Here is a 13604-nt window from a genome sequence, read left to right on the forward strand (position 1 = left end):
GCAACATGGGGCTTTTCGGTCCCCCATATGCGCCAGTTCTGTTTATTGACGAAGCCGTCCAGGTAAAAATAAGCTTCGTCAGTAAACCAAATGCTGCCCACATGCATATCGCCGTCATCAATCCTGTGCACTATATCGTTAGCGAATGTCTCTCGTGCAGCAATGGTAGCGGCGCTGAGGGGTTGCCGCGTTTGAATTTTGTATGGATAGAGGTGTAAACTCTGGCGCATGAGACGATACGTGGACGTTGGCGTCATTTGGACCGCAGCTGCAACACGGCGAACGGAAACCCGAGGCCGCTGTTGGATCACCTGCTGCACTAGCTGCGCGTTGCCCTCTGTGGTTGCCGTACGCGGTCGCCCTACCTTTCCAGCACGTTCATCCGTCACGTTCCCAGTCCGTTGAAATTTTGCAAACAGATCCTTTATTGTATCGCTTTTCGGTCCTTTGGTTACATTAAACCTCCGTTGAAAACTTCGTCTTGTTGCAACAACACCGTGTTCTAGGCGGTGGAATTCCAACACCAGAAAAATCCTCTGTTCTAAGGAATAAACCATGTTGTCCACAGCACACTTGCACGTTGTGAACAGCACACGCTTACAGCAGAAAGACAACGTACAGAATGGCGCACCCACAGACTGCGTTGTCGTCTATATCTTTCACATCACTTGCAGCGCCATCTGTTGTTGAAAATTGTAACTACTGTAATTTCGAAAGTTTGTCCGCCTGAAAATGTACTGTTGTCCCAAGCATATTGCAACAAACGGTGTATTTCTATCGCTGCTCGTTTAGTTTTTATTGCCGTTTCAAATATACCGGTCATTTTTGAAACACCCTGTATATACACAAGTAATGACAAGAAGAAAAGAAATTAGTTTACAGGAATTCATTTGAAGTATTGGTGCATTGCCATCAATTTTGAACAGAACATCAAACTTTCATCAGTCTTTCTCGCAGCGACGTCACTCTTCACTTTGTAGTTGGGGGTATTTCTTATGAACTCGGGTGATTTTCACAGGAGAGTTCTTTCATCACCGAACACTTTGCACTGCACTATAACTGGAATCACCTATTCACTTTCTGGTGGAGAACACTGGGAATTTCACTGTGTGAAGGGGAAGTGATATTTCTTGACGATCCATCGGGTCGTGTCGGGAATCAGGAAAGTTGATGACTGGTTCAATGACGAATGAGTCAGTTTGGTGGCTGTCTTAATCTCATTCCAATTCTTGTTTCAGGACATGAAAATACAGAGTAAAGAACTGTATTAGGTCTTGCTCATTAACTAGTATCTTAATCTAAGGGAATATAGAGTAAGAATTCATGACAAAAAATTACTGTACAGACTATGTACATATGTATTATATATTATTCATGGTTTGTGTCTAGGTTTCATATTATTTAATTAGTAAGCATTAGCAAAACACGTTTCGTATTGGACAGGTCTTTCCTAAGCAATGTATTTAGCAATATTGCCGTAGCAATTTTCATAGTTAGGGAACAGTCATCATTAGTGTCCTTTTCATGTAAATATATTAAAATCGTGCGTAGTTAATTAGCGTTTTATTATTTTTTATTTCATCTCAAATCTAGAGCATGCTCGCACCCGTTATGGAGAGGAATGTTTATTGTTGAGCGCGGGCCGGCGATCAGTCGTTAATGTTGCCACAGTGCTTCACAGTCACGTGGTAACGAATTGGCGGTTTAACAGCGTTGGCAGTCCGCGTCCTGCACTAGGCAGATAGTTCAGTGGCTACCAATCGTTTTATAACTTGTACATCTTGTTGAATAATGGATACTGGAGCAGCTCGTCAAGGCGACATAGTCAACCTGGACGGTAAATTGACTGCACCAGCGACGAAGAAGAGTCGTCGATGAAAATGACTACTATTACCTGTTGCGGTGAGTACAATAGCTTGCCTATCCTTTGCTTGGTAGTCATTGTATCGTCGTTGCAACGTGAGAATACTTATAATGCTACTTCACACGCGGAATATCACACGTGTCCATAAGTTTATCACACAGTTGATTCACACGAGATATAGCTAGTTTTTCGTGTCCATACATGTGTTAGATTATGGTTTTACACGCACCAATATATATGTGTCCATCATTTTGTCGCTAAGTGAGCCACACGCAGCAATCCATACATGTCCATGTAGGTGTCTTTATACTACAAAGTAACATAGGTAATGCTAAAATCACTTATCATAAAAAAATTATTTACAAAACATACATAGTTTTTTCCTTTTCTTTTTAAACTACTGTGCAAGACCTAACGAAGGTCGTGTTTGCTGTTCTGAATGGTGCTTCTGAAGCACATTAGATTATATGTATTTTAAATCTTATTCTTTCCCTTTTCTTATTGTTCTATAATAGCCTCTTTGAGGTTCTTTGTTCATTTACTCCGTTACATCAATAATCAGTAAAATATACCCTCCTTGAAGTAGCTAACAGTTCACGTTCAAACCTTCATCCAGTTAGAAATTGGGGACTTTGTTGATATTTCCTAGGCTGATTTTGCTCACAGCAAATCAATTTCCATCGCGTTTCGGTAAGTAACTGCAGATAGGCATTAACCAATGAGCCACGATCGTCAGTACACACAATATACACACGTCTAATCTTTTGAACCAATTTCCAAATTTCTTCCCCTACCGGGTAAGGTAGAAAGGTAAGAATGCTAAAGAAGAATGCAAAGAAATAAAAGATACGAAGATAGATCAGTGAAATAATCAGTTTAGCAAATTCATTCTTTGCCTACACCGTTTTTAATGTCATCCACGCTGTATAACTTGACTCCAGCATTAAAAATATATATATATATAATCAAAATCACGCCATGCTGACATAGCAGTAGAATATAAATAGATTATCTCAGTCCTCAACTGGGTATCTTAATATCGAAGGTTTCTATATGATACACGTGGCATAGGAATAGTATCTCTAAGTTTCTCCAATACAGGACCTAATTATCATTATAAATGCATCTTTCTTGACCTAGTTGACTCATAGTAATAAATAAAGTTGCTCTCCGGTTGCGAGTACCATTACTTATTTCTTTGTACATTAACTATATGTTGCAGCTTGTACTCGGTGTATCAGTTTTCATCGTACATGGTTCTACCGACTTAAAATATCAATCCTTTGAAATCCTAACTTCGGGCGTGGCCGGCACTTGGATGGGTGACCATCCGGGCCGCTATGTGCTGTTGCCATTTTTCGGGGTGCACTCAGCCTCGTGATGCCAATTGAGGAGCTACTCGACCGAATAGTAGCGGCTTCGGTTAAAGAAAACCATCATAACGACCGGGAGAGCGGTGTGCTGACCACACGCCCCTCCTATCCGCATCCTCAGCCAAGGATGACATGACGGTCGAATGGTCCCGATGGGCCACTTGTTGCCTGAAGACGGAGTGCTTATAGAGAGATTTGCCATAACTTAAAACTAAAGTAGCAGGTGGGATTCCGGCACATCCCTACTCAATTCGACGACTGCAGCCTTCTATGGCTCAAGAAACTTAAAACTAAGGCAAATCTTATTTTCCAAATACGTAGAGTACCTTCTTCAATCACATCATATCCTTCAAGCTCCATCATTAGTTTGCGTCCACATCACTCAAATGATTACGTCATCTGCAGAATACATGTACATGCTTTCTAAACAAATCACATTCTTGTTTAAAGTTGCAGCTTAACATAATAAATGACATTTTTTAATTGTTTTTCATGGTACTTATTTAGGTCTACATGGTGGTAAAGTCCTTTTACTCATCCACTGACTGGATCTGTCAACACATAAAAACCAATATGTGGCTTCCTGACTATAAGAGACGGTCCTTCGTATAGGTGTTGCTACCTAAGATTTTTATGTAAGATGAGAGATGGTTTGAAGTGTGTCCTCAGAAGAACACGCTCGTTTAAGCGATACGACAGAAATTTATTGACATGCTTGTCAAATTCCTTTTTTCTTAAATTAGCGTGAGTTGTGAGAGAGATCAAGGCTTGTCGTAACTTATTATCAATGGTCCAAACGCTCTGAGCACTATGGGACTTAACATCTGAGGTCATCAGTCCCCTAGAACTTAGAACTGCTTAAACCTAACTAACCTAAGGACATCACACACATCCATGCCCGAGGCAGGATTCGAACCTCCGACCATAGCGGTCGCGCGGTTCCAGACTGTAGCGAATAGAACCGCTCGGCCATTCCGGCCGGCACTTATTATCTAGGTTGACTTCTGGACCTTGTATCTTGGGGATAGGATCAGTCCATTCATTGCTTTCCTTTCGCCTGGAGATTAGTTCTGAAAGTGTGAAACCGGCCGAAGTGTGTGGAAGGTTATTTACAATTTCTTCAAATGGAGAGTGTCCGTGCGGTTCTAGGCGCTACAGTCTGGAACCGAGCGGCCGCTACGGACGCAGGTTCGAATCCTGCCTTGGGCATGGATGTGTGTGATGTCCTTAGGTTAGTTAGGTTTAATTAGTTCTAAGTTCTAGGCGACTGATGACCTCAGAAGTTAAGTCGCATAGTGCTCAGAGCCATTTGAACCATCTTCAAATGGAGTAACGAAATCGACCCACAGTGTTTGATAGTTCGGTACATAGGTGAGAAGAAAACGATTACATTCTTTGAAGACTAGTTCTGTCGGGTTACTTTGGGTTCTAAATCTTGAAATTAGAATCTAATACCATTACTGGTAAGAAATTGTCTCCACTCTTTTCCAACTAAGTTCGAAGCATTATCAGATAACATGGTTTCCAGCGTACCAAAACGAGGAAAATAATCCTTTTCTATTCGTCTTATTAAAGGTTTTGCACTGGAAGACTTCATCGCGTATAAACGCACGTGCTTAGTGACGAGATCTAGCAAAACAGCAAGGTACTTAGCACCTCCTCTTCATCTCGGAAGTGGACCTGTATAGTCATTTGATTAGGACGCTCAGTGTAGATAGGATTCAAAGGTATGACATTCGAAAGATTGAAGGGCTTTGCCTTCTGGCAGATTAAACAATTGCTTAGCAGTTTATGAATTATCTTATGCAGATTGGGTACATAGCAATAGGCAGAAATCTTTCTTTTACACTTCTCAGGGCCATAATGTCCCCAGGATAGGTGAGTGTACCATATGAGATATTCAACGTACTCATCAGAAATACAAACACACCATTGCTCCGTCAACATAGAGGTACGATGAAATAAAACACCATTGTGTGATTTATAAAATTTCGACAAACGATGATTAGGGTTGTCTTGTAGAAGCTGTTTGATTCCCTTCCGTTTATGGTCGCTTTCTTGCAGGGAACCCATCTGACGGCAAAGACGTAGAAAATAACTACGATTCAAGGAAGCTTTCATGAGAAGTGTCTTGTGATTGGAAACCTGTTCTACAAGTTCCGTAGGCTCCGGCATACCTTCCGGCGTGCGTGACAATGCATCTGCAGCGATGTTGTTCTTTCCTTTCACGTAAACAATTTCCAAATTGTACTCTTGTAGAAAGAAATAGGCACCAGCGAGTAAGTCTCGGATGATAGAGCTTACACGAAACGAGAAAACTAAGAGTTTGATGGTCGGAATACACTTTGATCGGATGACCATAAATGTAATAATTGAAACGGCGGAGCGCCCATACGACTGCCAATCCTTCTAACTCCGTAACAGAGTACGATCTCTCGCACACTGTCAGCACACGACTGGCGAAACTAATTATCCTAATCTCCTCTTTTTTCATAAGTTTTCTTTAGCTGGAACAAATAAGCGCCCAAGCCTTGAAATGCGGAAGTCACAAGAAATGCAGAATTCTGAATTCATATCCGGATGACTGAGGATATTGCTGTTCAGAAGAGCTTATTTGATTTTGTCAAAGGCTTGCTGACATTCAGAGGTCCATACCCAATGATCGTTTTTCTTTAATAGATTGTTCAATACTGGATTGTTCATGGATTTATTTGGTATAAAGAGACTAAAGAAAGACGTTAACCCTAGAAAACCTTTCAATTGTCTTTTGGTGCAGGGCACAAGGAAGTTCCTTACAGCAGACAGTTTGTTAGGATCAGGAGAAATTCCCTCAGAAGGGATGATATGACTAATGAATTTTACTTCTTTCTTTGCAAACTTTGATTTCGGTGAATTGATGGTAATGCCAAAGTTAGCAGACCTCACGAAGATCTTCCGAATCAAGTCAAGATGTTCCTCCCATGAAGTCGAGGTTACTAAGAGATCACTGGCATGGACAGTTATTTTGTCCAGTAAATCGTGACCTAATACATGGTAAAGAGCGGCAATAAAGACACCTGAACTAATATTAAAGCCAAACGGTACGACACGAAATTGATATGACCGACCTGCAAAGATAAAGGCCGTGTACTTTCCTGAAGATGGCGAAAACTTCACCTGCCAATAGCTGCTTCGAAGATCTATGGATGTCAGAACCTTTTTAGTTGCTCCTCCAATGGTTCCAGTCGGGTACACACAGGTACAATAATTTTGTTGATGTTCCTAGCGTCTAGAACAAGCCTAACACTTCCGCCCTGTTTAAATATAGACAATAATGGACTCAAATATGGAGAGTCATGGGGCTCAATTATTTTCCAGTTTAACATTTTGCGGATTTGCTAGCTGCGGGATTGCGGAACTGCATAGGAGGTTTTACAGTAGGTGTTGTGGAGCTTAACTTTCATTTCGAATACGTAGTTGGGTATAATTCCCGGTTTATTAGAAAACACATTGATAAATTGTGATAACAGCTCGTATAGGTCCTTTCTTTATCGGTCACCTAATCCGTCAGATTCATTGGCCTTCGTCAGTAATTCTACATGTGTCGATAATAAGTCAGTCTTCGTCCGCATCTTCTGACTCGTCTAAATAACTGAAATATTGCTGTCGAGATGTTAGCTTGCGGAGCTTTACTTTATATTCTCGGCTGGACAACTTAACTTTGGTCCTCATAAGTCGAATGACTATACTCTTATCACTGCGTCTGAGAGTACATATACCTTCATACAACTCTATGACGACACGATTCTTACGTAGAAACTCCATTCCTAGGAGGCAAGGTACTGACAGATTTTTAACAACTAGACAAGTACATGGTACGGTGTCTGATGCAAATCTCACTGGTACATGAATTTGTAGCGTCACTTTTTGAACTAAAGAGCCTACAGCTCCGGATACGGTACAACCTTGTAATGGCAATGACAGAACTTTTGCTACAGAACACAGTTTCCTATATTCACATAAAGGCAAAAGATTGATATTGGCACCAGTATCTACTATAGTGACAAGTGGTACATCATGAATATGAATCATAGTGGACGCCTGAACCTGGTTTTCCCATAAATCCTCATCATTCAAAACGTCCTTCTCTTTCAACAAGTCATCCCATAAGTCAGTCATTGCCATATCGTATAAGGTTGATTTGTCCTCTAATTAAATCGCTCCCAACATGTTCCGCAGCTTCCCCAAGGAGGCAAGGAAAAGAAGCTGCTTTTAGTTTTCCGCATGTTCACTACGTTGAATTTCGCTCACAATTACCTTTGAAGTACCGGGCGGTACGCTCGGTATGAAGTTTGGTTCTGTATTCCACATAAATTGCGGACTGTTTGTCGGAATTTCAGCCGAGATTGTGTGTGTTGGCTGGTTTTCTCGGGCATAATAGATGCGAGAATTTTGAGATTCATGGTATTGAAGTTGATTGTTAGTAAAAGGCGGCGAACTATTCCTAAAGTTTGGAGCATACCGTTGTTTGTATTGCTTGGAAGGATTTTGAGCATTTCTCCCTTGAGAACAGCGCTGGAATCTCCTTGGCGATCGTTATTGTAGTGATAACGATCATTGTAATTAACCGGTGAATTACCGTATTGCTCTTGTGTTATCTGGTATATGGGGTGATACCTGTTTTGATCCTGGAATTTGTTTCTGCTTCCCGTTGCAGCGATAATAGTTATTACACGGCACGTTGAGTCCTTTACTGTTGTTGGGTTGGTATGATATACCTGAGTCTGCGCCTACGCTATGCGGCTATGTAGTGTGCGGGCGAAGATTAGAATTACTCCGCGCACTTGCACACACATCCTCTTGAATCCTGTCAAGGTTGTCAAGTACTCACAGAAAAGCCTCCGGGCCGTCGTTACTGTCGTTTACTAACTTCTCCTTGATTTATACCGGTAGCTTTGACTTAAGGATCATAATTATGTCCTTCGTGGAAATGGGCGTGTCCCAATATTGTATTTTTTGCAGATATTTCTCAAAGTACCTACGGAGACCAGGACTTCTCGTATTAAACGGTTCAGCATTATATACTTCCTTTCTGAGGTGTTGTTGCATGCCTGAACTCCAGAATTTGTTCAGAAATTGTTTATTGAAGTCAGCGTAATTATTACATCTGTCAATCACTTCTGTTCCACAGATAGAGCCCTCTCCTTGAATGTAACCAACTATAAAGCGCATACGTTGCTTGTCATCTCAGCTCTCGGGAAAGACACCATTAAATGACTTCAGAAAAACGATTGGGTGGATGTTGCAGTTTCTCTGGCGGGAAAGGCTGGAATACGAGGTGCCTGAGAACGCTTTCTTCTTTCATAAGCTCAAGAGTTACTAGATCATTCTGGTTGCGTACTAAAGGGTTCTTACTGCTGTGACCATGAACAAGTGGAGAGAATTATACACGAGACACGGGATTGTTATTGTATTCATGTTCTGAAGAAAGCAAGTGTGAATACTCACTTCTATTGCCATTAGGAAAATCGTTGACTTGTTGTTTCAACTGCTCGATTTCCTCAGTGAGGTGTCATTTCCACTCGGGAAGATCTCGGTGAAAAACTCTACGAATTTCTCCTAATTCACTGAGAAGCGTATCTCCCGATGTACCTGGAGCAGCTAAAACTTCAACTGTGGCTGACTTAATGGCTTGTTTTCTATGTACTGTTCTGTAGTCTCGACCCATTCTACAAATTATTTTCCTACCGTGGAACGTACGTTTGCGGCAGCATCATTCACCCTCTTTTCAATATTAATGCCGGATAGCGTCTGTGTCAGGTCATTGACCTGGCCTTGCAGAGTGATGACGTTGTCTGAAAGCTTATTTACTTTAGTTCCGACCTCAGCAGACTTCTTTCGACTTGTACTTTCAAGTCTTTGTACATTTACCTACTGTGCTCTCACATGCCTCTACCTTTTGCAGAATACCTTCTATCCTTTCATTAACTTTAGTACTTAATTCCACGATACATTCCACCGTGACTGTCCTTATTCTTGCCTCTAAGTTGGCAAAAACATTATCTAACCGAGTTTTCGTTGTACCAGTAACAAGAGGTCAGATTACCAATGGTGGTATTTAGATGAAACCATTTTCGCTCTGTCTCCTGTTCATTTTGCTCCCTTTCGTGTTTTTCCCTTTGTTCCTTTTCCCTTTCTTTTTGTTCCCTTTCTTGTCTATCACGTTGTTCTTGTAATTTATAAGCTTCACTTTCCAGTTTCTCCTGTTCTTTTTCTTGAAGGAAAAATTCTCATTTCAACCATCGAAAATTCTCCCGCTTGCTGTGACAAAGCTTGCTGTGACGATACGTCACGCACACTATCATCGTCTGCCGTTCTCTCTATTCGCCAATCGGGTCTGCCTATTCGCGTTCGCGAACGTAGTGGGTATGACTTGACAATTGTCATCACCGTCATCCACACTCTTTGTCGGCTTGCATCTGTCATCTTCCACGTTTATTTTAAAGTTTGTGACGTAAGTGCTCAAAGATATCTTTCGCGGCACGCCGATTGTTAACTCTCAGATGCGCACGCTCCGACGCTTCCTGATAGTCGAAAGTCACACCGCGATAGCTGAAAATTGCAGAGCTATACAGGGTAGAAGACAAGATGGCACCTAACTTTGAAAATAAGTGACAAGCACCTACTAGACACTGAGTCCTACTATTATGGCATCCATCTTGTGTTGTTAAGGGGCTCCGGAACGCCCTATACTTGCAATGTTAAAATAACGCTTATAAATTACATCTTTCCTCACAAAGTATTTGAGGTAGGAAGTTGAACTTTTTACAGATTATTTATTGGAATATGGGCTACAACTTAACACAGGGATTTTACAAAATTTTAGTTCAGTTATTAAAGATGATTTTTTTTCAATTGTAATGAAAATTCACAACATTTTTTTACAATTTTTTATTTATATATTCAAAAATATACAGTTTTTTGGAAAAAGGCTGTGTTAAATTATGCAGAAGGTACTGTGTAACATTTACTGAAAGTTTGAAACAAAAACACTCCTGGAAATGGAAAAAAGAACACATTGACACCGGTGTGTCAGACTCACCATACTTGCTCCGGACACTGCGAGAGGGCTGTACAAGCAATGATCACACGCACGGCACAGCGGACACACCAGGAACCGCGGTGTTGGCCGTCGAATGGCGCTAGCTGCGCAGCATTTGTGCACCGCCGCCGTCAGTGTCAGCCAGTTTGCCGTGGCCTACGGAGCTCCATCGCTGTCTTTAACACTGGTAGCATGCCGCGACAGCGTGGACGTGAACCGTATGTGCAGTTGACGGACTTTGAGCGAGGGCGTATAGTGGGCATGCGGGAGGCCGGGTGGACGTACGCCGAATTGCTCAACACGTGGGGCGTGAGGTCTCCACAGTACATCGATGTTGTCGCCAGTGGTCGGCGGAAGGTGCACGTGCCCGTCGACCTGGGACCGGACCGCAGCGACGCACGGATGCACGCCAAGACCGTAGGATCCTACGCAGTGCCGTAGGGGACCGCACCGCCACTTCCCAGCAAATTAGGGACACTGTTGCTCCTGGGGTATCGGCGAGGACCATTCGCAACCGTCTCCATGAAGCTGGGCTACGGTCCCGCACACCGTTAGGCCGTCTTCCACTCACGCCCCAACATCGTGCAGCCCGCCTCCAGTGGTGTCGCGACAGGCGTGAATGGAGGGACGAATGGAGACGTGTCGTCTTCAGCGATGAGAGTCGCTTGCCTTGGTGCCAATGATGGTCGTATGCGTGTTTGGCGCCGTGCAGGTGAGCGCCACAATCAGGACTGCATACGACCGAGGCACACAGGGCCAACACCCGGCATCATGGTGTGGGGAGCGATCTCCTACACTGGCCGTACACCACTGGTGATCGTCGAGGGGACACTGAATAGTGCACGGTACATCCAAACCGTCATCGAACCCATAGTTCTACCATTCCTAGACCGGCAAGGGAACTTGCTGTTCCAACAGGACAATGCACGTCCGCATGTATCCCGTGCCACCCAACGTGCTCTAGAAGGTGTAAGTCAACTACCCTGGCCAGCACGATCTCCGGATCTGTCCCCCATTGAGCATGTTTGGGACTGGATGAAGCGTCGTCTCACGCGGTCTGCACGCCCAGCACGAACGCTGGTCCAACTGAGGCGCCAGGTGGAAATGGCATGGCAAGCCGTTCCACAGGACTACATCCAGCATCTCTACGATCGTCTCCATGGGAGAATAGCAGCCTGCATTGCTGCGAAAGGTGGATACACACTGTACTAGTGCCGACATTGTGCATGCTCTGTTGCCTGTGTCTATGTGCCTGTGGTTCTGTCAGTGTGATCATGTGATGTATCTGACCCCAGGAATGTGTCAATAAAGTTTCCCCTTCCTGGGACAATGGATTCACGGTGTTCTTATTTCAATTTCCAGGAGTGTATGTTTGGAAGATCCTTAGAAAACATGTAATTAGTATGAGAAAATAAAAGTTTTGGGAACCGAGCGACAAAGATTGGATTAACTTTTTAGTGCATTCCAGGTCCATAGGATGGATTATCTTCATCCTCTGTAAACTCCTCCTCCAGCTTCCTCTTGTTCCTCCTCCTGTTTACTCTTGCTTGTATTTCTAGACTCTTTACAGCCCTGTCTACAGCCCGAAGGCGTTCCTTGTCTAAAGCAAGCATCGCTCGTACCATGTTAGAACCTATCTTCATTCCCATATTTCTAAATACCTTGCACCTTACAATGTTGCCATCATTGAAAGTCGCAACAGCATCATACACACCAAAGTGAAGTGTTTCTATTCCAACAAATACAGTCTTGGGGATTCTCGACCATATAACACTATTTACACTTTCATTGGGGTTTTGAGTTTTTCTGTGAATACACTTTTTCAACAGTTCAGGTGCTGCTAAGTCTCTGAAAATAGGTTTTATCACCTCCATTATTGCATGAGGCAGACTATGCTTATGAGTGTACACTTCACCAGTTAGCAATCCTTTGTTATATTTACACCAACTGTCTTCTTCTTTGGGACACAAGCTATGTTGGGGACTTTCATCGTCTTTATTGTTTACAGTAATAACACATACCTTTGGCTTTCCAACATTTCTCCTTTTCTTAAAAGCCTTCAGAAGATTTCTAATAACTTTACTTTTACTCATTATTATACTTCAACAAAACAGAGACTCAAGAAACAGAATTAATTACGAATATTTTCGAGATAACGACAGAGTAAATAAACATGAAACAATCGACAATCACACCAGCGATATATATTGAACCATCACAGGTTAGCCACAACACATACTTTATCTCACATCACTAAAATGTACCTGATGAACACCGACGTTAATAATAACACCATTTGACAGCAGTTTAACAGCGCCACAGTGGGTCACGCCCATGTAGAACACATTTCAAAAAAAATTTAAAAATAGTTGTAGTCTTCGGAATTGAATAAATTATATATCTATTAAAAGGTAATACTCTGCAGATTCAGAAAACGCAAAAAAGTAAAAATTGAACTTTTCATCATTTTGAGCCTTTCCGGAGCCCCTTAACCGTAGTAACAATGAAGATGCTAATAATACGAACAAATAAACTTTGCGTGAAGAGATGATCAGAAATGACTCCTAACGACGTAGATAAGCAATTATGGAAGGAAATTGACAGAGATAGGATAAAATGAAGCAGTAAGGAAAGAAATTCCGGAAATTGGCCTTTTTTATATAAGACGAGAGATTTTATGCGTAATGTAAACCGTACTTACATCCGTCGTTTTGCGCACTGCTGCTATTTTTCGAAATTGTTAATACTTCCACGGTTTTGTTCAGTACTTCTAGTATGATAAAAAAATATTGACATATTTCAGTTTTTCAATTTTTATCTAATACTTATATATGTGTTGTATTTCACACTAGAATGTCGTGTTCCCAGTTTGGCACAGCTTTGCCATGGGAAACACGAAACAGGCCGAAGACGTCCGTCTTCTGGTCGGCTCCTGATCGTTGTCAGAAGGCTAGTTTCTGATTACGCAAATGCTTCTATTGTTTGGAAATGAACCCAGATTCCTTCACGTAATCAGTATGAATTTTATGATTACCTAGGGGACCTTTAACAATGAACAATAAAAATTGCATTTGCAAATGAAATCATTAATAAATGGGGCGGCCATGAGTTATATAAAAAACAAGGATGCCGCAGTATTCTCTGCTGTAGTAAAGGCTGATTGATATTTATAAAAATGACATGGAGGTAAAAAAAAGAAAAAAGAATAAAATATGCCGGCCGGTGTGGCCGTGCGGTTCTAGGCGCGTCAGTCTGGAACCGCGAGACCGCTACGGTCCCAGGTTCG

The 13604-nt window shown here is 42.2% G+C and overlaps 1 long non-coding RNA gene across 1 annotated transcript in view; it reads right to left on the reverse strand.

The window, feature by feature from the left end:
- Positions 1 to 994: 994 nt before the first annotated feature.
- Positions 995 to 13604, reverse strand: part of LOC126251863 (uncharacterized) — an 85399-nt gene continuing 72789 nt past the window's right edge. The window contains exon 4 of the long non-coding RNA XR_007545796.1: positions 995 to 1228. This is a non-coding gene — a long non-coding RNA (uncharacterized LOC126251863). The remainder of the gene's footprint in view (positions 1229 to 13604) is intronic.

This window comes from Schistocerca nitens, chromosome 1, assembly GCF_023898315.1.
Source record: "Schistocerca nitens isolate TAMUIC-IGC-003100 chromosome 1, iqSchNite1.1, whole genome shotgun sequence".
In the NCBI taxonomy this organism is placed as follows: Eukaryota; Metazoa; Arthropoda; class Insecta; order Orthoptera; family Acrididae; genus Schistocerca; species Schistocerca nitens.